This window comes from Heptranchias perlo, chromosome 17 (assembly GCF_035084215.1).
Source record: "Heptranchias perlo isolate sHepPer1 chromosome 17, sHepPer1.hap1, whole genome shotgun sequence".
Classification (NCBI taxonomy): domain Eukaryota; kingdom Metazoa; phylum Chordata; class Chondrichthyes; order Hexanchiformes; family Hexanchidae; genus Heptranchias; species Heptranchias perlo.
In genome coordinates, this window is record NC_090341.1 from 37111536 (window position 1) to 37134968 (window position 23433).

The 23433-nt window shown below is 43.3% G+C and overlaps 1 protein-coding gene across 6 annotated transcripts in view; it reads right to left on the bottom strand.

The window, feature by feature from the left end:
* foxp1b (forkhead box P1b) overlaps positions 1–23433 on the bottom strand; it is a 413548-nt gene that overhangs the window by 250030 nt on the left and 140085 nt on the right. The gene's annotated exons all lie outside the window — the stretch shown is intronic.

The following is a 23433-nucleotide window of genomic DNA, read 5'->3' on the forward strand; positions in this document are numbered from 1 at the left end:
AAAAATTCCAATCAAATTTCAAACTTCCCCATTCCTTTTTTCCACAAGCAAAAGTAACAAATAAAGGTGTGTTCTCACATGGCAATACATATGTATTGCACAACATCAGAGGTTGAATGTGACACATTGTTTCCCTTGAACTTAAGATCAGAATTTTTTTATATTTTGCCATTCACATCTGCTAAAATTTTGTGAAAGCAATTCAGTGCTAAAATGCTGTCTTAAAAATAAAAAAGGTAAACCTATTCCTGTAAGTCAGTTTGCAAGCTGTGCATATTTAAATTTGAGGCGGAGAATTTGATAAAATGCAATTGAGTCTTTTGTCCAAATTTAATAAAGTAACTGATGTAGCTATAGTGACAGAATTGTCACAAAATATATATTTTTTCCAAACATAAAAGTAGAAGTATGGAATATTTTCTTCTAACAAATGTTCTCACAAGCATTGTGCCTTATGAAAAGATTTAAGTTTTCACAACAAAGCCACATATCAAGAATGTTCAGTTTGTGTACTCACATCTCAAACCACTGCTCTTTACTCCTGGGTTCCTGACATGTACAGAATTAAGGGGCAAAAATTAAAGGTCAGAGGCATTTGTACACAAACTGTATATTCCTGAAATTTATCTTCACTGAGAAACTTGAATATGTTCATAACAAACAACACTAGGGAAAACATTTTTAACAGGGAAGATTCTTCCGCTTGTATCAGTGCATTTGCAACAACGATGAGAATTGCAGCTTTGAAAGCCTCAGATGAAAGTTGGAAAAGAAAAGCTGTGTTCCCTTATATACGCTTAACAAAAGAATTCTGCCTGGTGTCCCAACTGGGGTATAACAACATAAAGCATTTTTATATTATAGGCCATGTCTGGGGCAAATGGCCTAAGTAAGAATTTATTTTTAAATTGTGCCATGAGCCCAGCGGCTAAGAGTAAGTACATGTGCAGAGTTGGTGTGACAAATTCACCACAATGCATTGTGCACCATGTTGCGTCATGATATCAACTAGTGATGCCACAACACGCAAAATATATATTGGATGAGGGCATATACATGGGGACATCATGACATCATCAAGGGAGCATGCTTAGGTCCCACTGTCGCTTTTATTTAGCTCAGTTGGACTGCTCGTCTAACAAAATCCAGCAGTTTTAGCTTTATTGGGCCAATGGCTTTGCGAAACCTGAGCAAGTAGCAGAACAGCATGTATCCATCCACAATAACCCACACAGCAAGTTCCCGATTTGATGTTCCCTAATGGTATGTGAACACCAAAGGGTGGAGAGGTGGACAAAGTAAGTGTGAGGAGGAGAACTAACACTTCCCTACTCCACTACAAAACTCAACTTACAACACATAAAAACAGAAATGGTCTATTTTTTCTTTAAAAATTTGAAGAAATATAGATGGAAGTAAAAAACAGCTTCAGATACAAAGGCATGAGCCCTGGTGTTGGCTCATTGATAAGATCCTGGTGTGGAATGCAAGGTTTGAGAGCATGTATTGCTCAGGGCTCAAATCTGGATCAAATCTGGGGAACCAATGATTTTGTGATTATAATGTAGGTGCAAAATCAAAAAGGAAAATCATACTGCACAACTGTAATCAGCTGATAGGTTCAGATTTACTCGGTTCAGATTTACTCAGTCCATCACTAGCATAATAAATTAGCAGAGAATTTGCAAAAATCTAAATCTAGAATGAAAACTTTGACATTTGAATGGTGGGTAATCCCGAAAATTCAATTTTCTGAATGCAACAGACAGAAAGGTGTTGTAAGTCGGTAGTTTTCAAACTTGTCTACGTGGGGATCATCTGCAAATACTGACACTCTCAAGGACCCTGAGATGAATTTTTGTCAGCTACCCAAAGGAAAACAGTGTAGAATTTCTTTCACAAGTATTTAGAAAGATAAGTAATGTGTGAGTGAGTCAATAAATGCAGAAATCTGCTTTGAGGGGAAGAAATCTAATGAGCTCAAAGGCCCCTCTGGGATACCCTTGCAGACCTGCTAGAGTCCAGGGAAGCCAGTTTGAAAACCTGTGGTGTAAATAGGCCAGTTGAGAAAGACAGGAACTTTCAGAAGGCATTCGCTGTTGAATGGCTCAGAGGAGAAGTTTGGAATTGAAAATAAAAACTGCTGCTAAGAAAATATTATTGCACCACAATATGTCCAAAAGAAGTATGTTGGAATCAAACAACATGTTCTTTTTACAGGAGAGTTTATAAATTCCTTTGACGATAGTGAAAAGGTTAATCCAGGAGCACTACTTCAAACAAGTTGGAGAAGGTGGGCATAGGTTTAAACTGGTGAAAGACAAATTTAGGCCTGATGCCAGGAAGCTCTTCTTCATGCAAAGAACTTCCATAGGTAGTAGAGGCAAAAACCATGGAGCCACTGAAGAGACAGTAAGATGTTGATTGGGGTACTTTAGGTTTTTCTAGACTGGTGAGCCAAAACGGGCAAAATGGCCTCCCTTACCCATCTTTTGATAACCATAATAATTCTTGCAGGACAAAATCAATTACAATAGACCACTGTTTAAAGTATATTTTTAAAGTATAGAAGACAAAGTTTTAATTTTGCGTTTTTACTTGATGAAAGATATTTAATATCTAAACAAGGTACTGAGCTTTCCATTTTATTAAGGGGAAGATCTGTCTTAGAGTATTTGATTTTTGAAGATTCTTCAGTATTATTAAATGAGCTGAAATTGTAAGTAATTATCTGTGTGCAATGCTGTTTTTACTAGATCTGTTGACAAATGGTCTTCAGTCAGAGGGATTGAACATCTATTGGAAAGTATCTGACACTTAATTTAATGTTGCAAAATTGTAAAACTCAGGAGGAATGGGCACATATACAGTGGGTACTCCAATCAGCTTGTGTGCAACAGATGGAATGACCATAAAGTTGCATGAGATCAGTCTCCTCACATTAGCATTAATGCTTATTTATTTATGAACCTTTCTATTTGGAAGGAAAATTGTCATTCTGCACAAGGACCTAAGATGGGCAATTCTGCAGCCGACTTTCCGTCTATTCAGTGTCCAAAAAGAAAATCAAGCCCATTGCATTTTATGAACTTTGATTTTTCTAAACCCACTTCACACTCTTCATGGATGGTATCTGTGATCTTAATAACTGTCAACTTGACTCATTTAGTAATACTCTTGCCTGTAAGTCAGAAAATTGTGGATTCAAGCCCATTCCAGAACTTGATCACATTATCTAGGCTGATACCGCAGTAATGTGGACTAATGCATTGGTGAAGCTGCTGTCTTTTGGCTGAGATGTTAAATCGAGGCCACTTTCCTGTGCCAGTAGATGTAAAAGATCCCACAGTATTATTCAAAGAGGAGCAGATGTCCTAGCCAACATTCCTCCCTCAACCAACAGCACTCAAAAAGCAGATTAACTGACCATTTGCTGTTTGTGGGATGACGCTATACACAAATTGACTAAAACAAGTGACTACATTTCAATGTAATTCAGTGGGTGTGGAGCGCTTTGGAATCTCATGAGTGATATAATATGGAGATGTGATAGGCAAGCTCTTTCTTTCTAGAACTGAAATAATACCTATCAAAATAAATGTTTACTTAGCACATTTACAATACCTGCAAAAAAGTCAAGATTTAATTCACACATAACTGAAATAATATCTATAAAATAAGTGTTTAATTCGCACATTACTGAAATGGTATCTATATAAATGAAAAAGTGTTTAATTCACACATAACCAAATTACTATTTATAAAAATAAGTAAGCATTCACTTCACCCTTTACAAAATGATGCTTTCATATTAAAACAATACAAAATAAACTTCATGCTTTTAGAAGTATAATATGTGATCAGAGGATACTCAACCCTAAAATAATCCTACCCTACAATATTGGAACACCAGATTGGCACCAAATAGACAAGTATGATCACAAATTAAGGTAACTTAAGTGTATGGGTGGAATATGTGAAGAATGTCAGGGACTTTGGCCACTGCTTTATAGCATCTGCTAATGTGATACTGCTACCTCCTCTTGCCCCTCTAAAACTCTTTCCTTAATATTTTTCACACTTGCATCGTGACTCATATTCTCGCTTACGCCTTTTATTACCCCTGACATGTTGTTATTAACCTCTTTCATAGTTTCCATTATCCATTTTCAAGCCGGTACTACCTCTTCTCAAATTTCACTCATGCCCATAACTAAACCTGTTTCAACCTTTCATATTACTCCCTACTTCTATTATGATGTTTTTCAATATCTCATATTATTTATTTTGCCATTTATTTCTTTCTCCTTTTGGGTCGCCAGTTGTACATTTGCCTGACCCATACTTGTTCATAATAAACATGAAAACCCCCTCTCAAAGGTGAGACAAGATGTCATTACAGATATACTGAGATGAAATGACTATGTTGATGCTGAGAAGTCATTATCCAAGCAATTATTGTGATGAAGATGTGGAATTGGTTGTGTTTCTCCCCTTTTTCCCTAGAATGCAGATGACCTATTCCTGGTTGATAGCAGGCTGCATCATTTACGTTACATGACCTATAAAAATAAAAAGGATACTAAACACATAGCTTTACTAATTGAGTCTTTGTGGGTTAGATTATAAAAGGGATATTTATAAGCAAAACAAATATAAGTATTTATTTTCAAGCTCTCCTATTGAAGTGGCCTCAATAATGATGGCTGTATGGTTGAATCATCAATGATGTTAGAAATTCATGAGTCATATAGAAATGCTAGTTACTTGCTGTGGGTGCTCTGCTATTTGCTGAAATGTTGGCGCTGTAGCAAGTTGAACTGATGTGCTAAAGCATCTAACAGCTAGCTTAGAGTTTATCAAACTGTACAGTGCACTGGTCAGACCACAGCTCGAGTACTATATCCAGTTTACATCATTGAAACATAAGAGAAACATTCAAGTGCTAGAGTACACAGAAGAGCCACAAGGCTGATCCCCAGCTTTGGCTTAGTGGTAGCATTCTTGTCTCCAAGTCAAAGGTTATGGTTTGAAGTCCCACTCTAGAGACTTGAGCACATGATCTAGGCTGACACTTAAGCGCAATATTGAAATTCTACTGTCAGAGGTGTCATCTTTTGAATTAGACATTAAACTAAGGTCCTGTCAGGCAGATGTAAAAGATCCCATGGCATTATTTGAAGAAGAGTAGGGGAGGTGTCCTGGCCAATATTTATCCCTCAACCAACATCACTAAAACAGATCATCTGGTCATTTACTGCTGTTTATAGGACCTTGCTGTGTGCAAATTGGTTGTCAAATTTCCCTACGTTACAACAGTGACTACACTTCAAATGTGTTTGCTGTGAAGTGCTTTGGGACATCCTGAGGTTCATGAAAGGCGCTAATAAATGCAAGTTTTTTCTTGGAGGTTTGAGGAAAGAGTGCAGAAACATTAGCCATCAGCCTTGAAAGGAGATGCCTGAGAGCTGATCCTTTAGCACGATATAAAATTATAAATGGTATGGAAATCCAGAAAATTACTTTAATCTAAACTGTGAGAGTAGAACAAGAGGTCACAGGTTTAAACTAGTAAAAGGCAAATTTAGAACTGATATCAGGAAGTTCCTCACATAATAAGTGATCAACACTTGGAATAAACTTGCAAATAGAGTAATGGAAGTAAAAACCCTGGGATCATTTTTTTTTTAATTCGTTCACGGGATGTGGGCGTCGCTGGCGAGGCCAGCATTTATTGCCCATCCCTAATTTCCCTCGAGAAGGTGGTGGTGAGCCGCCTTCTTGAACCGCTGCAGTCCGTGTGGTGACGGTTCTCCCACAGTGCTGTTGGGAAGGGAGTTCCAGGATTTTGACCCAGCGACAATGAAGGAACGGCGATATATTTCCAAGTCGGGATGGTGTGTGACTTGGAGGGTAACGTGCAGGTGGTGTTGTTCCCATGTGCCTGCTGCTCTTGTCCTTCTAGATGGTAGAGGTCGCGGGTTTGGGAGGTGCTGTCGAAGAAGCATTGGCGAGTTTCTGCAGTGCATCCTGTGGGTGGTACACACTGCAGCCACAGTGCGCCGTTGGTGAAGGGAGTGAATGTTTAGGGTGCTGGATGGGGGTGCCAATCAAGCGGGCTGCTTTATCTTGGATGGTGTCGAGCTTCTTGAGTGTTGTTGGAGCTGCACTCATCCAAGCAAGTGGAGAGTATTCCATCACACTCCTGACTTGTGCCTTGTAGATGGTGGAAAGGCTTTGGAGAGTCAGGAGGTGAGTCACTCGCCGCAGAATACCCAGCCTCTGACCTGCTCTCGTAGCCACAGTATTTATATGGCTGGTCCAGTTAAGTTTCTGATCAATGGTGACCCCCAGGATGTTGATGGTGGGGGATTCGGCGATGGTAATGCCGTTGAATGTCAAGGGGAGGTGGTTAGACTCTCTCTTGTTGGAGATGGTCATTGCCTGGCACTTAAGTGGCAAGTAACATTCGCGCCAGATATCAGCCCAAGCCTGGATGTTGTCCAGGTCTTGCTGCATGCGGGCTCGGACTGCTTCATTATTTGAGGGGTTGCGAAGGGAACTGAACACTGTGCAGTCATCAGCGAACATCCCCATTTCTGACCTTATGATGGAGGGAAGGTCATTGATGAAGCAGCTGAAGATGGTTGGGCCTAGGACACTGCCTTGAGGAACTCCTGCAGCAATGTCCTGGGGCTGAGATGATTGGCCTCCAACAACCACTACCATCTTCCTTTGTGCTCGGTATGACTCCAGCCACTGGAGAGTTTTCCCCCTGATTCCCATTGACTTCAATTTTACTATGGCTCCTTGGTGCCACACTCGGTCAAATGCTGCCTTGATGTCAAGGGCAGTCACTCTCACCTCACCTCTGGAATTCAGCTCTTTTGTCCATGTTTGGACCAAGGCTGTCGCGCCAGGACCACTCGGTTGCAGGGTCCACTGGCCTTGGTTTGCCGTTGTCGTGTCCGATGCCGGGTGGTCCGTCCGGTTTTATTCTTATTATGACTTTTCTAAGCAAGATTTTACAACTGAGTGGCTTGCTAGGCCATTTCAGAGGGCAATTAAGAATCAACCACATTGCTGTGGGTCTGGAGTCACATATAGGCCAGACCGGGTAAGGACGGCAGGTTTCCTTTCCTAAAGGACATTAGTGAACCAGATGGGTTTTTACGACAATCCGGTAGTTTCATGGCCATCATTACTGATACTAGTATTTTAATTCCAGATTTTATTTAATTAATTGAATTTAATTAATTAATTGAATTTAAATTCGCAAGCTGCCGTGGCGGGATTTGAACTCATGACTCTGGATTTTAGTCCAGGCCTCTGGATTACTAGTCCAGTAACCAATTAAATGTTGCATTGATGGTGGGTACTTCAGAGTCATTCTAGATTGGCGAGCTGAAATAGGCCAAATGGCCTCTCTCATCCATAATTATCCTGTGATATAGATTCCGCTTCGATATACATTCCTGGAAAGGCACCAGATGAGGTACACCTAAGCAATTATCTGTACTGATAGATGTATTTTGAACCATGAATCATGAGAGATGGGGAGCGATACCTGTAGCAGCAAAGGGTCTTAGATACAATAAAATGTTCTTGTTTGGAAGTACTGAGTCGGGGGTGAACTTTCCTCCAAATTACCATCCAATATGGGGCAGTGCCAATGGCAGAAAGTAAAGGAAATTGGAGCAGGAAAGTCCTCTGCCAAAACCCTGCCCCTAAAAATGCTAAGATTCTTTTCCTGCGCCTTTCATGTCAGATAGCAGCCAGCCGCTCGTTACGTCCAGACATTTTCAATTTCAGTATGGGGTCCAAAAGACGGAAGAAGATTGTGGAAGCCATAACCATTAGATGTTTTAACAGCTGCAAGTATATTGTGTATTATATAGGCACTTGTACCCGAGAAGGAGTAAAAGCCTTTCCTGGAAATTATACCGGGGCATTCTAGAGCCAAATTTAAAAATATTGGAGACATTCATGAACTAAGAAATTTCCATGCGGAATTCCTCCGCTGGGAGGAAGAGGATGATGAGAATTGGAAGGAGTAGATCGAGGTGAGGCTAATCCAGCATCATAAATGCTGCCTACCTCCTAGAGGCAGATATGCATGCTAGAGTGTATAATCAACACCTCTAATTTAAAATGATAATCCTCGGGACTAATCCCTTCTTGCCCCTCCCTATCTGTAACCTTCTCCAGCTCTACAACAACCCAAAAACGGAATTCCTCTAACAATGGCCTCTTGTACATCCCCCCCTCCCTTCGCCCCACTGTTGGCAGCCATGCCTTCAGCTGACATGGCCCTTGGCTTTGGAATTCCCTCCATACACCTCTCCTCCTTTGACCCTCCTTAAAACCCATCATTTTGTCAAAGCTGTTTGTCACCCCTCCTAATATCTCCTTCTTTGGCTCAGTGTTCATTTTTGTCTGATTACGCTTCCATGAAGCGCCTTGGGATTTATTTTGCTGTTATAGACCAAAGTGGTCTTTCTTGAATTTGTCTACAACAATGTCTGAGATGGCTATACTTTCCACCTGATGCAATATCCTAGTTATGTCAACCAATGGCACCTGAATATAGCCCATTTCAAACAGGTGTATAGCCCTCTTAGTGGTTGTAAAAGTTCCAATTCCAATTACTTTGAATGTTTATGCTACCAGATCTTTCCAAGTTGCTTCAAAGAACATGTCAGTCTGCAGTACACCAATGCAACATGAAACAGGTGGCAGGGAGTCCATTCAGGTGGACATAGCGGTTCACTTAGTTTCCTATGAATCTAGCAAAGCAGAAAGCGTGTGCAGTGAGTTTTTACAGAGTAGCTACATCTCCCCATGTCCAGGGCACCATCAATGAGGCCTATGTTGTAATAAAGGCTCTGTGTGACCACCCACTGAACTACATCAACACTCACTCAAGGTCCGGCTGGTGTGTGATGCCAACCATATTATTCTTTATGTATCCAAGAATCTGCTACAATGCTTTCATGCTTCACTAGCCAAGGATTATTCAGACAGAGGCATCTGTTCAAGAATACCCTCTTCAACTATGATTGATGACTCCACTCCATCATTTGAGAGAAGCAGAGGAGAATAGATGGAATGAAGTAGTTGTGCAACAAGAATCCTAATTGAGCTGACGACTGGGATACTGAAGTCCCACTTCAGGTATCTGGATAGGTCCAGAGACCATTTAGTACCGTCCAACAAGAGTTTTGAGAATCACAATGGTATGCTGCATGCTGCACAACTTTTCTACTCGCAAAGGATTGATTCTTCCCTCTGCTGATAATGAAGAGGAAAGAGAAGAGCCCTCAGGCTCAGCAGCAGGAATATGTTATGAATGAGGAGGAAGAGGAGGCAGAACTTTTTTAATTGTACCAAACGTCTGTGGTGTTTAATAGTTAATAAATTAATTCTAAGCAGTTTTCAGTATTTCTACAGTTCACAGGCAACAGAAGTCACAGTTCTCAAGCTTCAAAGTAACTTACTTTTTTCTGTTTACTTCAGGCAATTTTACCACTTTCAGCTTTTCCTTCTTTGTGCAAAACCATTACATTTCTTACACCATGTTTGTCCTCCCTGCTTCTTTATATCATCGAAGAGGAGTCAGAAGCTGTGGCATGGATTTTCCTCCAACTATGTTTTCCAAAAGATGCCTACGCCTTTAAGCAACTGAAACTGCACAGAAATTCCCTCCCTCTCAGAGGTAGTCAGCCACTTAGGAGCAAGGTTACTGCCCTCAGCCTGCTCTGAATATTAAATTAGATCCACCCATGAAAACGGGACAGGGTTATTGCAATGTCAAATTGGCAGGTGGAAATTGTGCCCTGCTGCACTTCTAGCTGGAAAACACAGTTGGATGAAATTCCATGCACAGGTTCTGACTCCTCTTTGGTGATATAAAAAAAGATGGGTACAACATGGTGTAAGAAGTAAAGGGATTTTGGACAGTCAAAGAAAAAAAAGCTGAAAGAAACAATAAGAACTGTGCCTTCTGTTGCCTCTGAACTGTATAAAGTAATGAAAATTGCCTAGAACTAATTTATTAACTGCTAAACACCTCAGAACTTTGATACAATTAAGAAAAAATGTGGTATGCAATATTGATTAGTATAAAGCACTAGAAGCCTGCAACTGTCAAGCAGTTAAAACAACCAGCAAAGTTAGAAATCAAGGCATAGGACTGAGATCTGAAAGCACCGGAAAGAACAGCAGTTTTATATGAAACTTGCAAAGACTGACAGAGATGAGAAAATGAAAGTTAATATGTTTTTATAGACATTCAGAGCAGAGAACTACACTTTGTTAGAGCAAAGGTAGTACAAGCATTTAATAAACATTGTGATCTTAAGATATACAAGACAGTTGAATGCTATAAACTTTTTTACCTGCAACATGAGGTAGGAGAGCAATTGGCGAAGTGTGTCAATTAACTGATAATTTTAGCAGCTACCTGCAATTTTGGGAAATTGTGTGACTCTTTGATCAGAGATCAGATCATATTTGCAATTAGAGACTCATGCTTGAGGGACAGGCTTCTTAGCAAAACACTTAGATTTAGCAAAATATGTCCCGAGCAACCAGAGCTCTTTAAAGAATGCAATAGATGCACATAGAGCTCAGACACAGTTCATGCTTTAAAGCAGAAGGTGAGATGGTAGCCAAACAAGATGCAACTGTACAGCAACAGCTGCCAGTACCAATACAGAACGTAAGTACTGTGGGCAGAACCCGTAACAGCAAAAAGCAAAAGGTCCCACATACGGTCAGCTGTACAGGAAGCGCAGAAAACCTCTGCACGGAAATAATTGAAGCACTATGTGCAGTTCTGGTTGCCGCACTACTAAATGTGCAAACATTGGAGAAGGTGTGCCAAACAGCAACAAGAAAGATTCCACGTGTAAGAAAAAGTTTAAAAATCTCAATGCCTGTAGTCTGAGAGCAGATAGGTAATGGGGCGGGGAATTCATTGAAATATACACAATATTAAATGGCTTAGATAAGCTCAGAGTATTATTTCAAAGCTAAATAGCCTAATAAGTGTCATGGTCATAAGTCTAAACTAGTGAAGAAAGAAAAAAAAAAGAACTTGCATTCTTATAGCGTCTTTCACGCCTTCAGGTTGTTCAAAGTGCTTCACAGGCAATAAATTACTTCTGAGGTGCTGCGCAGGTAACATCATGCAATAGAGGGACTACAAGGAGTAAAAGTAGATAACATACTGGTACACGATGGAAGTCACACAGTTAAAGAAGCCAGTGACCATGACAGAAATCTCAAAAGCCCTCACCAAAAATGCTAAATATGAAACCTAATACTCAAAGATAAAGCTCAACTAAGGCTCCAAAAAGTTCTGTTTATGTGTCATCTAGTATAATCAAGGTTTGAAATTGGATCTAGATAAGGTCACAGACATTTTGGAGATATTAAAGCCCACAAATATCACGGGAATTCAAAGTTTCATTGGGTTTATTTATCTCACTAATTTTTGAGAACTCAATGATGTGTATGAACTACTGAGAAAACTGACACATAAGGATGCAACAAACTGTTGATTACACAACCAAGATCAAATGATCATGACCAAGCGATTGATTAAGTTAAGCAGCTTAACCAGTACAGAAATTGTAAAATCTGCAGCAAGCAGATGCCACAGAAACAGCACTTAAGCAGCTGAAACAGCCAATTCCAAAAGCAAACGAACACATACAGATACAAAGACTCAGTATGCTAGATAGGTAAGTTATTAGCAGTAGTGTGTACACTAGAGCAATTCTATCAATAAACTTATGGTAGACCAGTGACTGTATAGGCAGATCCTAAGCCCTTAGAAGCTATAGTGCAAAAAACACCTTGTAAGACTTCAAAAAGACTATACGGGATAATATATATGGTATATGGATTGTTTTATCAGCCAGAAAAACAGATGCAGCATGCTGATGTATAGTAATTAGAATGTATTTACCCTATATTTCCAAGGAGGAGCTACAGGAAGAGATTTTAAAACAGTTAATATGATAGAGGATTTGCCTACTGCAAAGCTACAGTTTTGAGGTATTGAGTCATATAATGTAAGAGATGAACATAGGAATATATGAACATTTTAACTGCTAGACGAGAAAAGACCAAGATCCACCTAGTTTGCCTTCTACCATCCTGGTCGTCTCGTGATACAACAATAACGGAGTTGTTGACATATCATGGCAATCAATTTCTATCAATTAATCTACAACAGACCCAGACATGGGGCACTCCTCCCCCACAGTGGTGAAAAGCTTTGAGAACCATAGGTCCAAGCTCACCTGACCTGATCCTCCCAAGCAAGCTACACTTGCCATAAGTCATGTCCCAAATTATTCATTTACTGTATCCCAAAATATTACTTTCCAAAATATATCTAATTTGCATTAGAATGAATCAACACTTCCTGCTTCCAATGTCTCCCCACGTAGTCCGTAGATTTACCACTCACTCACTGAAATAATGTTTCTGCAGATTAGTTTTGAATTTATCCCCCTTGAAGCACAGGCCATGTCCTCTGGTTCTACTGTTCTGGACAAGGTGAAACGGCTTTTCATGGTCTACATTATCTAGTCCCTTTGGAATCCTAAAAACAGCAATTATATCACCTCTCAACATTCTCTTTTTCAGTAAGAACATGCCCAATTTACGTAATTGCTCATCATAATCCAATTCCTCCATTCTAGTTGCCCTCTTCTGTATCCTTTCAATAGCTGCAATATCCATTTTGTATTGCAGTGACCAGAACTGTACACAACCGAAAACGTTGAGAATCTGAAACATCTTGAATCATTCGCCACAGAACAAAGCAGTGATTCCATCTCCAGTCTTTCCATTCTTTGATTTTAGAGAGGGACGCAATATTCAGAATGACATCCTATTCAGGCAAGAATGAGCAATCGTCCCGAAAACAGTGAGAAAAGACATAATGTAGTGTATCCATTCATCTGATGGTGTCTTTTAACCAAGGCTGAATGCAAAACTGAAGGATTATATTGAGAAATGTGATGTCCATCCAACAATAGAATGAGATGCAGATACCTCATAAAGTAGCCTGACTGTCCAAGGTCACAGGTTGGAATTGGTTGATTTGTTTTTGATGATAATGATAATCTGATTGTGGATTATTACAAATTAGTGGGAAACTAACTACTTGGATGACATCACAGTGAAGCGTATAGTAAGAAAACTCAATGTTTGATTTGCATGATATGGAATACTTGATATTTGTTTTTCAAATAATGGCCCACAGTTTATCTCTGAAGATTTCAAGAAGTTCACCAAAGAGTGGGATTTCAGGCATGTTACTTCATTGCCAGGATATTAACATTCCCAGGGTAACCAGAGTAATGGAAAAATGAAATGAGCAATCCAATCAACAAAATCTCCAATAACAAAAGTGAAAAGATCTAGGGCAGATTCTACTTAGCAATGTTGGACTATATGGATACACCTTACACTGTCTTGAACAAAGTCCTCGCCAACCGCAACCTCATCATGGATGAACATACTGCCATTGTGGTCTTGACAGAAACGTGGTGCCTAGCGATGGCTCTTTCCCCCTCATCAAGGTCTCCCTGCATGGCACACATTCCACCCAACCTACCATGGCCGTATCATAGCTCTAATTGCCAAATTCCATCTTGGCCTCTCTCCTTGTGCCTCTGGCACCTTCTCTCCTTCCCCTTCTCCTTGCCTCTCATTTACAATCCCCATATCTAACAACATGCCAAGCCCTATGGTGATTCCTCATCAAAATCTATTCCTTTCTCTCCTACTTCAGAGTCAGCCACACCTCCACCCCATTTTGCCATCTCAAACACCCACTCTACCTCTAAATTTTGAATCATCAAGGCTATCTCTGACCACCTCCTTGACGCTTTTACCAAATCTTTCTGCTTTCCTCCAATCCCATTATCCTTAAACTCCACCCTCGTCCCCAGCTCCCTCACAAATTCACCCTCAAACTCCCAACCCCTTCTCTTTGTCCCTTCACCTTTCATGGCAGATCTGTTGTTGTTGACTGCTCAACAGTTCCCTTATTTCTTAATTCAACACCCCAATTTCCACCATCACTCACTATCTTCCACCTTTGCCATTTCCCCTGGTACTGCTCTCGTCTTTGCTACCCTAAGTCCAAGGGCAATAAACTAGACAGCATCTGGTTTAGTCATCCATCCCCAACTCTGTCTCAAGTATGTTAAGTACTACTGTGCCTCTTTCTCCTCTCATTATTCCAGGATTATCCTTAAGGGCTAAGACAATCTACACCTCCTTTTGTCCATGATGAATCCCCTCCTCAAACTCCTTTTACCTGCCCCATCTACCCTCACCAACACTAAGTGCAAAGGCCTCATGGATTTCTCTGTCTCTGAGTGAGACCATCATCGCAGCTGCCTCTGCTCATTTCTTCCTTCCACTCCTGGTCAACCCCCACTCCCTCAATCCCGTCATTCTCTTTCCCTCTTCTCTCTTTATAATAAATCTGCAGTGCTTCTGAGTCTTTAAACTGCAGCAGCCTTTGAACTGCTGCAACTAAACCTGATTTCCTTCCTTCCCTACCAGCAGCAGAGAATCAAGTCAGGAGTAGGATTCCTGCTCTAAACCCACCTAGAATACCAAATTAGTTCCCCTACAAAATGCAGTCAGGAGTGGGAGTGTAGAAATCCTGCCTCGCATTTCTCCAACGGGCCCAGGACAATCCAAACCGCAGCCTCTGATGTCTCTTTGATGATATAAAGGAAAAGACAGATAAAACATGGGCCACCAACAAGGTGGTCCTACAAAGTTAATAGAAATGTGCTTCCCATTCCCTCACCAGTTTTGAGCAACTTTCTCTGCCTCTTCAGTTTAGGTTGTTCCATCTTTTTCTCCTTCCTAAGCATTTCTGTCCACGCTTTTATTCTGTGGCTATCTGACACAAGCAATAAATCAAGGCCTTTTGTTTGCATTTACTCTTTCAAGCATTTCAGCAACAATAAATTCTAATTCAGAGTAATTTTCTTTTTCTGGTTCTTTTACTCCCACTGCTGCTAAAATTAGATGTTTAAAAACGGTGCCATATTCTGAGCTTATTTTACCGTGGTGCATCTGTCATTAGTGTGGATTCCAATCCCAATTACAACTAAGGTTGTCAGGCACACAAAAGCGTTGGAGCAAGATACAGTCATTTGGGTAATAAAATAACACAAAACTGCCATTTTGCACATCCAAAATGTATCAGTGCATTAATCTATGCTGTGTGGCATTTATGCACTGGTGCAAAATGTGTAATACTATGTGAAAGATTACATTTTTTTTTTAATTGGAAGATTAATTTACATGGAGGGAATTTGCCACGTATTTTATGTTACAGCAGTCGTATAACATGAGGTTTCGCACCAAGGGCTCGATGTTACCAGGGCTGCGGGTTCGCGGCGGGGGGGCTATTGGCCGCGTGAGTAACGCGCCTGGCGAAATCAGTCTGCCCCCCGCGCGATCGCAGCCTAATTGGATTCACTTACCTGGTCTTCCGGGTTTCCCACTGCTGATCTGCGCATCGGGCGGACTGCGCATGCGCAGTAAGCTCTGTCAGCTGGAGGAGCTCTATTTAAAGGGGCAGTCCTCCACTGACTGATGCTGCAACAAATAGAAAAAATTACAGCATGGAGCAGCCCAGGGGGAAGGCTGCTCCCAGTTTAATGCTGCCTCACTCCAGGTATCATTAGATGGGGTGAGGAGGGGGAGGACAGAGATCTTCCCCCCGGCGGGCGGGAGGAAATGGCCTGCCTCTGCCACCAGGAAGGCCTGGCTCGAGGTGGCATAGGAGGTCACCTGCACCACCAACATATCGCCCACCTGCATACAGTGCAGGAGGCGCTGCAATGACCTAAGTAGGTCAGCCAAAGTGAGTACACTTACTCATTCCCCTACACTCCGTCTGCCACATCACCGCCCCCACCCCACATCGCCTTCTGCACTGCCAACACTATTCTATCACATCACCCCTCACACCCACTCAAATCTCATCCTCATCTTACCTGCACTTACTCACCTCACCAGTACTCATCCCACCACTACCACTCAACTCAATCCTCATACAATCTCATGGCTCTATCTCATACTCACCCTCTCATGCATCTGTTTCACAGTCAGCCTCACTCAACCTGCCACTACCTGTGCTGCAGCCACAGGGCATGCATCATATATGTGCAGTAGGAAGCGTAAGGCAAACATGTCGTGAGCATGAAGGGGATGCACAAGGGTGTTTGAGGGTTTGTCATGGTTGTTACTTCTATTGAATTTCTGACCAACTCACATCACATATTATATTGGCACCACTACCGCCACGTCTTTGCGAATCTTGTCTGGTTTGTGCAATAATGCCCTTTCCTGAGGATCACTATGAAGACCCACAACTGATGACACCCATTGTGTCACTGCAGAGTGGGTGTAGGTGTATTTGCAGGGCTCTTTTGTGCAGACGACTGAGAGACGTCGGCGATGTCCCCGGTGGCATCCTGGAAGGATGCGGAGGAGAAGTTGTTGAGGGCAGTGGTGACTTTGACAGTGACAGGTAAGAAGATGGTGCTCGGGCCAACCGGGAGCAGCTCGGCATGAAGGAGGCTGCAGATGTCCACGACTACATTTCGAGTGACTCTGAGCCTTCATGTGCACTGCTGCTCAGAGAGGTCCAGGAAGCTGAGCCTCGGTCTGTGGACCCTGTGGCGAGGGTAGTGCCCTCTGCGACGCATCGCTCTCTGCGGTTGCCCTCCCTCCTGCTGTGCAGGTGGATGTGTCACAGCACTCTGTTGTGGAGCTCCACATGTCAGAGGTGGATGGCGTGGCCAGCGAGGCTGTTCGCCCTCTGAGGAGGTCATGACTGCAGCTACGGTGGCCCCCATCCGGAAGATGTACATCTGAGGGGATCCGCAAGGTAGATACATGTCTCTGGACCCCGGGGTAAGTGTGCAAGTTGGTGAATTTTCTTGTCGGGGTGGGTGGTGGAGGCCAAACTTTGTCCCAAGTGACAGAGTGGCCTCCTGCAATGAGTGAGGGTCTCCCCCCCACCTGTCAAATGGACCTTTGCAGCTGCCACAGGCTGACAGCTGCAACACGTCCATTTGAACTGGGAGTGTTTTCCCCAGTATAGGAAACAGTCCCAGTTGTCTCTAAAATCCCACCCCTCCTGACATATTCCCTTCGTCAGGTCTGTTAATGACCTGAAATAGCAATGTAAATAGTCTTAAGTGGAACCCCGCTGGCTTTAATTGCCTGCGGGAGTCCCACATGCGGGGGCTGCGCGCGCACATCAGCACGTCTGTGGAGAACCAGGAAGTGGGCGGGTTGGAGCCGGGCTCCGGACCCGCTCCGGGATTCCCCGATTTTCGGAGCCCCCCCGCGAGGAACGCACCCGATAGCAGGTGCTAAAATGAAGCCCCAAGTATCCGTATATATCGGAGACTGATAGAATGAGCAAAAAGAAATAAACACTACTTCCTAACAACTGAGATTTGGGGGTGTATTAATATTGCCAAAAAAAAAGGTCAGTGTGGGGTTCAAAGATTCTGAGAGAGTGCTCTAGTAGTCTCCAGAATAAAAGCATCTTGAAATGATTTGTGAGCCCATAATTCTTTTATGACAAACCTCTTAATCCAAGAATGAGCATAAGCATTTAATATGCAAAATCACAGAAGTTTGTAAGTTTGGATCATTGACAGTGTAAATGCTGGATTTTCAAACATGAGTAACAAATTCTATCATAATGAACAATGAGAAACAGGAGCATTTCTTCGACTGCGTCTTTCCATGTAATATATCAAAGCTGGTATTTTGGTGAGGGACTCCAGGGACATGATTTTAGCCTCCAAAATCGGGTGGGTTACGGGTGGGGTGGTAATGAAAATCAATGATTTTCGGAGCGGGAACGAATCTCAGCTCCAAGCCGCTGACTTCTGCATTCAACCCAGATGCATCTGGGTGCGTGCGTGCTTCAGGAAGCCGAAAGTCTCGCCGGCAATTAAAGCTGGTGGGCCGACATTTAAAGTTTCAAATAAGATACTTAAACTAGTTAAGGGGTTTAATTTTTAGTGTATTGAGGCAGGAAATGATTTTAACTCTGCATGAACATGTTTCCCATGGCCTCTGAAAGACACCATGGAAATGGAGGCGAGTTGCAGCCAGCAGTCATTTGGACCTTTAAACCAATGATTGACACACGAAGAAAAGGTGAGTTTTTGCAGCTGGGAGTTCTTTGTGTTTAGACTGAGATTTCTTTGTTCACACATATTTACCTACATTTGGGACCACCTCAAACTGACACCATCAGGATGCGGGGGAGGGGGGGGCGCGCAATGGATTTATTCAGTACATCTGAGGAGGAGGCATATCACCATCTGTGCCAGGCAGGGTGTGCAGTTTTGGGACTTGCAACTCCACAAGACAGAGGTGCACCACAAGGAGCATCAGAAGAGCAGAGAAGGGAACAATGGAGGGGCCGAGGTCGCAGGAGGCACTACCTGCGTGAGAGGGTTTACAGGCTGAGGCTGAGCTTCCTGGACCTCTCTGAGGAGCAGTGCCTATGAAGGCTCAGATTGAGTCGCCAGGTGGTCACAGACAACTGCATGCTTCTTCATGCAGAGCTGCTCCCAGCTGGGCCTGGTGGCAATGCATTGCCCATCGCAGTTAAAGTCACCATTGCCCTCAATTTCTTCGCCTCCGATCATTCCAGGGCTTCACCGGTGACATAGCTGGGGTCTCTCGGTCGTCTGTCCATGGATGTATATGACAGGTCACAGGTGGCTTGTTTGCCAGGGCATCCCACTACGTCAACTTCCCCATCGACGACATCAGCCAAACTGAGAGGACAGTGGGTTTCCACTCTTTGGCTGGCTTCCCATGGGCACAGGGCGCAACTGAATGTACACACATAGCAATCTGAGCACCTCCACGTGAGCCAGGACTGTTCGTCAACCGAAAGGGATATCACTCCATCAATGTGCAGCTGGTTTGCGACCACTGGAAGAGATTTCTGCAGGTGTGTGCCAAATTCCCTAGCAACTGCCATGATTCCTTCATTCTGCACGAATCCAACATCCCGGCCCTCTTCCACGCACAAAACAGACTTAAGGGCTGGGTCTTGGAAACAAGGGATAATCCCTGCAGACGTGGCTCATGACACCTGTGAGAGACCCCACCACAAGGCACAGCAGCAATACAACGATAGTCACATCATCACCAGGTCTGTCATTGAACATGCCACAGGACTGCTCAAGATGCGCTTCAGTTGCCTGGATCGATCTGGGGTGGGGGGGGCCCTTCAGTACTCACCAACGAGAGTATGTAGAATAATAGTCGTCTGTTGCATCCTGTACAACATCACTCAACAGAGAGGGTTAACGGTGGGTAAGGTCCCAAGCACTCATGAAGCATCGCATCTGCCATCAACATTGAGGAGGAGGAGAAGGATGAGGTGGACGACGATGGGCGAACTACCGGCAGAGCAACGTCACACCTGGCTGATCGTGATGCCAGGGAGCCATTAATATTTGATAGATTCTCATCGGGAGATCTGCAAAATGACGATAGTCAAGTACTCAGACCTCCTGGAATGAGCACCAACGACACCAGCAACCCCCCACCCCACCCCCCGGAACAAAACATTTCTGCAACCACACATGCACCCATTGTAAACGCACTCAATGGGTGGCATCAAGGCTCACCGTTCATGATGAAGCATATGAAAGGGCGCTTTCACAAAAGGGACTCAAGAATGGGCAAGGTGTGGCAGTGGTGGTGAGAATTATGAGATTTAAGGCGCATTTAACAAAAAACAAATATAAATGAAAAACAGGCATTCTGGCAGACACCCTTGTACATACCCTTCATGATTACAAAGCCTTAGCCTTCCTCTTCCTACTGTTTCTACATGATGCATCACCTGTGGCTTCAACAGAGGTAGTGGCAGGTTGCCCAAATTCATGCCCCGACTGCTTAGATGCTGTTGGCCTACGCGCTTTGAGTTTTAGAGCCCGTGAGAGGCCCGCCAAAGACAGCTCCACCTGCACCTGTGCAAGGGCAGACTCGGCCATCTGGAGAGGAGGCAGCATTGCAGGTACTAGTTGGGGGGGGGTGGGGGTGGCAACAGGTGAGACGTGGGAGCACTTTGAGTGGAGTCCCCACTCCCATGTCCCCTTTCGCTATCATACCTCTCCTGAGCCAGGGCCACATCACTCCTACCACTCTGCTGGACAACAGCTTGGAAAACATGTGTCATGCTTTGTAAGGCCACTTCTAATGTATCTGTCAGCCTGTTTAAGGTGGCAGAATGTTGTTCACCCTGAGTTCACACAAGCATTGCCAGGGCCTGAATGGATGCATTTGTGACCTGTGCATGAAGCGCCATGGAGGCTGCCATTCCCTCCATTGCAGACATTCCCACACTTACCTGCACCACCAGTCCACTAATGCTGGAGGTGGACTCCTCCATCCTCTGTGTTAATGTGGAGACTGAGCGTGGCACCTCTTCCAATACATCGCAAAGGTGCTGCTGTAACTCAATCATTCTCCTTTTCAACAATGGCCCCCGGGGTTCAGCCTCTGTGTCCAGCCTCCGTGTCCAGCTCAGCAGAGCTTGGAGAGGAGTGCGCCCACCGACACAGACTCTCCACAGCTGCCCTTGCCACCAGTGTCTGGTGACTTACCAGGTGACAACCCATGTAACTGTCTAGTAGGACCCACCGAGGTGTGAGTATCTGCGCTGGTGCATGGCTCACTAAGATGTGATGGTGTGCACTTAGAGGTAGGGAGCTCCTCTGAGGAATCACCCTCATCCAGTTCTTCATTCTTTGAAGGGCCTGGAAGAGAACATACAGCAATATTAAGAATCATCGCAGAAGTAATGTTGTGATGAGCATACTGAGGTGTGCAACAGGTCAATCATTGATAACATCAATTCATGTTGTGTGTGATGGATATTAAAGTCCTGTCTCCAGACGTTTGCGGGGTGCCGGTCTCGGCATCTCCAACGGCCAGACACTCCACTGTTCGACTGAGTTGCAAGGCCTCCTCCTCCACCTCTGTGAGGGCCATTATTTGTGCTGGGCCCCCTCCAGTCCTCGTCTTCTCCCTTGCATTCTGTGCTGTCTTCTCCTACAAGGGGGGAAGGTACAGATGTGTGAGTGAATGAGGGTAACAGGGTCACTCAATGGATGAATTGCTTTGGGTAAGGCTGACAATGAAAGAGATGCATCAGAGGGCGACTACACGACAGATCTATCACATTACATCAGGATTGGGGTGCGTGGGAGTGCTGGGTGCACAAATAGGGAGGTGAGGAAGTGCACAGAAAGTGAAGGTAAGTTGACAATGAGCCTTAAGTGGGTGTGAGGAGTGATGTGATGGAATGCCCTTCGCAGGGCAGAGTGTGGCGGGGTGGGGGGGGGGGGGTTTGGGTAGGTGCTGATATACACCACAGAATGCAGGTGAATCAGTAACTGTACTCACTTTTCCTGACCTGGTTAGGTTATTGAAGAGCTTTCTGCACTGCACCCAAATCCGGGAGATGTTGTCGCTGCTGGTCACCCCCTCTGCCACCTCGACCCAGGCTTTCTTGGTGGCAGAGGCAGGGCGCTTCCTCCTGTCTGTCGGGTACACCGTGTCCTTCCGCCTCCTCACCGCGGCCAGTAGCACCTCAAGTGAGGAGTCACTGAACCAGGGTGCTGGCTTGCTCCTCTACAGCTCCATATCATTCAATTTCTTCTTTCTCCCACAAAAGCCATTCTTGCAATAGCCCTTTAAATAATCCAGCTCCCAGCACATCATTCGGGTGAGCAGTGTGCCCGCTGCACAACTTGGAGACACAAAATCCGGATGCCACATTAATGGCCTTCAATTATGTCGCGATCGCTCAAGAAAAGGTATGAAAATTTTTTTCGGGTTTCCTACGTGCCCATTGACCACCCCCCCCCCTCCCGCCGCTGACATCCCGCCACCGTGATAATGCCCCAGGATTTTACGACGGAAACTTTTTACTAATTTGGCATTGAACAAGTTAATGAAGGTAGCAGTTTGTAAAGTATATTCAATTACTGTCTTTAGAAAGAGGCTGCTCAAGCAATACAATTGTTTAGGCTGCTGAGACCTGTATGTGAACCAGATGGTTAGGGGTTCAAGTCCTAGGGCTACCTGTCATCTGAGTCCACCTGCCACATTTGGGAACAATTGAAGTCAATTGTCAGCTAAGGTGCTAGATGAAGCATTCCATCTAAAGAGGGAAACGGGTTAAAAAAGCCCATAGCTACCATTGCTATACCTCCCTAATATTTCTGATGAGCATAAACTATTCTGCCCCCTAATTACAGGAAGTTGCCAATTTGCATTGAAAACTCCTGTGTCAGGCTCTGTCTATGGCAAAACCTATTATAAAACTGTCAGCAGTTAACCATAGTACCGGTAGGTGGCACAGTGATGGACCTTTTCAATGTAAAATATCATGCAACATTAGCTGCGAAAATAACAGTTCCTACATAGCTGACTGAGAGGTAATGCTTTAAAGTGGCTGAGGTCACATGTGTTTGCAGATTCTGGCCATTGTCAGTGTGAAGCAGCCTTAACTGTTTGAATGTCTGTTGTCTTAGCCAGCAGCCATGTTGGTAAAGGTAAGTAAAGCAAATTAGTATCAAATTGTAAAATCAATTAATAGATGTTAAACTTTAGCCCTTTACAGCTACCTATACTTCCTCCCACCTAACCCCGATGGCTGCCTCTTCTGCGCGACACTATTTCTTCAACGCATATGTACTTGGAATAAAATGTATCAACACAATCCCACTTCACCTTACAGTCAAAAAAGTTTAATTTCATTGTTTACCATGATTAATTGCATACAAAAAGCTCACATAGATTTCGATGTGAATAAAAAATATTACGGTTCTAAAAACATTAATACACCATACTTGGGAACTTCAGAAGAACCATGATCTGCCCTTTGTCCCAAGATATCCTGCACTACAATAATCTATTATTTTTTTAATTCAATGTTAAAACTAACTTGGACAAAATTTCATTCTTCCAGCAACTCGAATACAAAACTCATTCAGCTATTCAACTGAAGGTAAAATTATTTGTAGTCTTCAGTGCACATTTGTTTTCAAATCTTTCACACACTAAAAATATACTGCTCCCTGTTGTTTTCCATATTACACCTCTGCTATATTCAGCTCTCCTGAAGTGAATGTTTCCATTCACATATACAGTATTTAATTTAATTTACAGTTTTAAGCACATTTTCAACTCTGTGCATCTACAATACCAACAAATATTAGCAAAACATAGTGATCAGCCTGCTGGTGCCTTTTATCCTCAATATCCACCAGTACATGTCCTGGACTGGTACTATCAAGTCCCTGGTTAGTAGTCATGGTA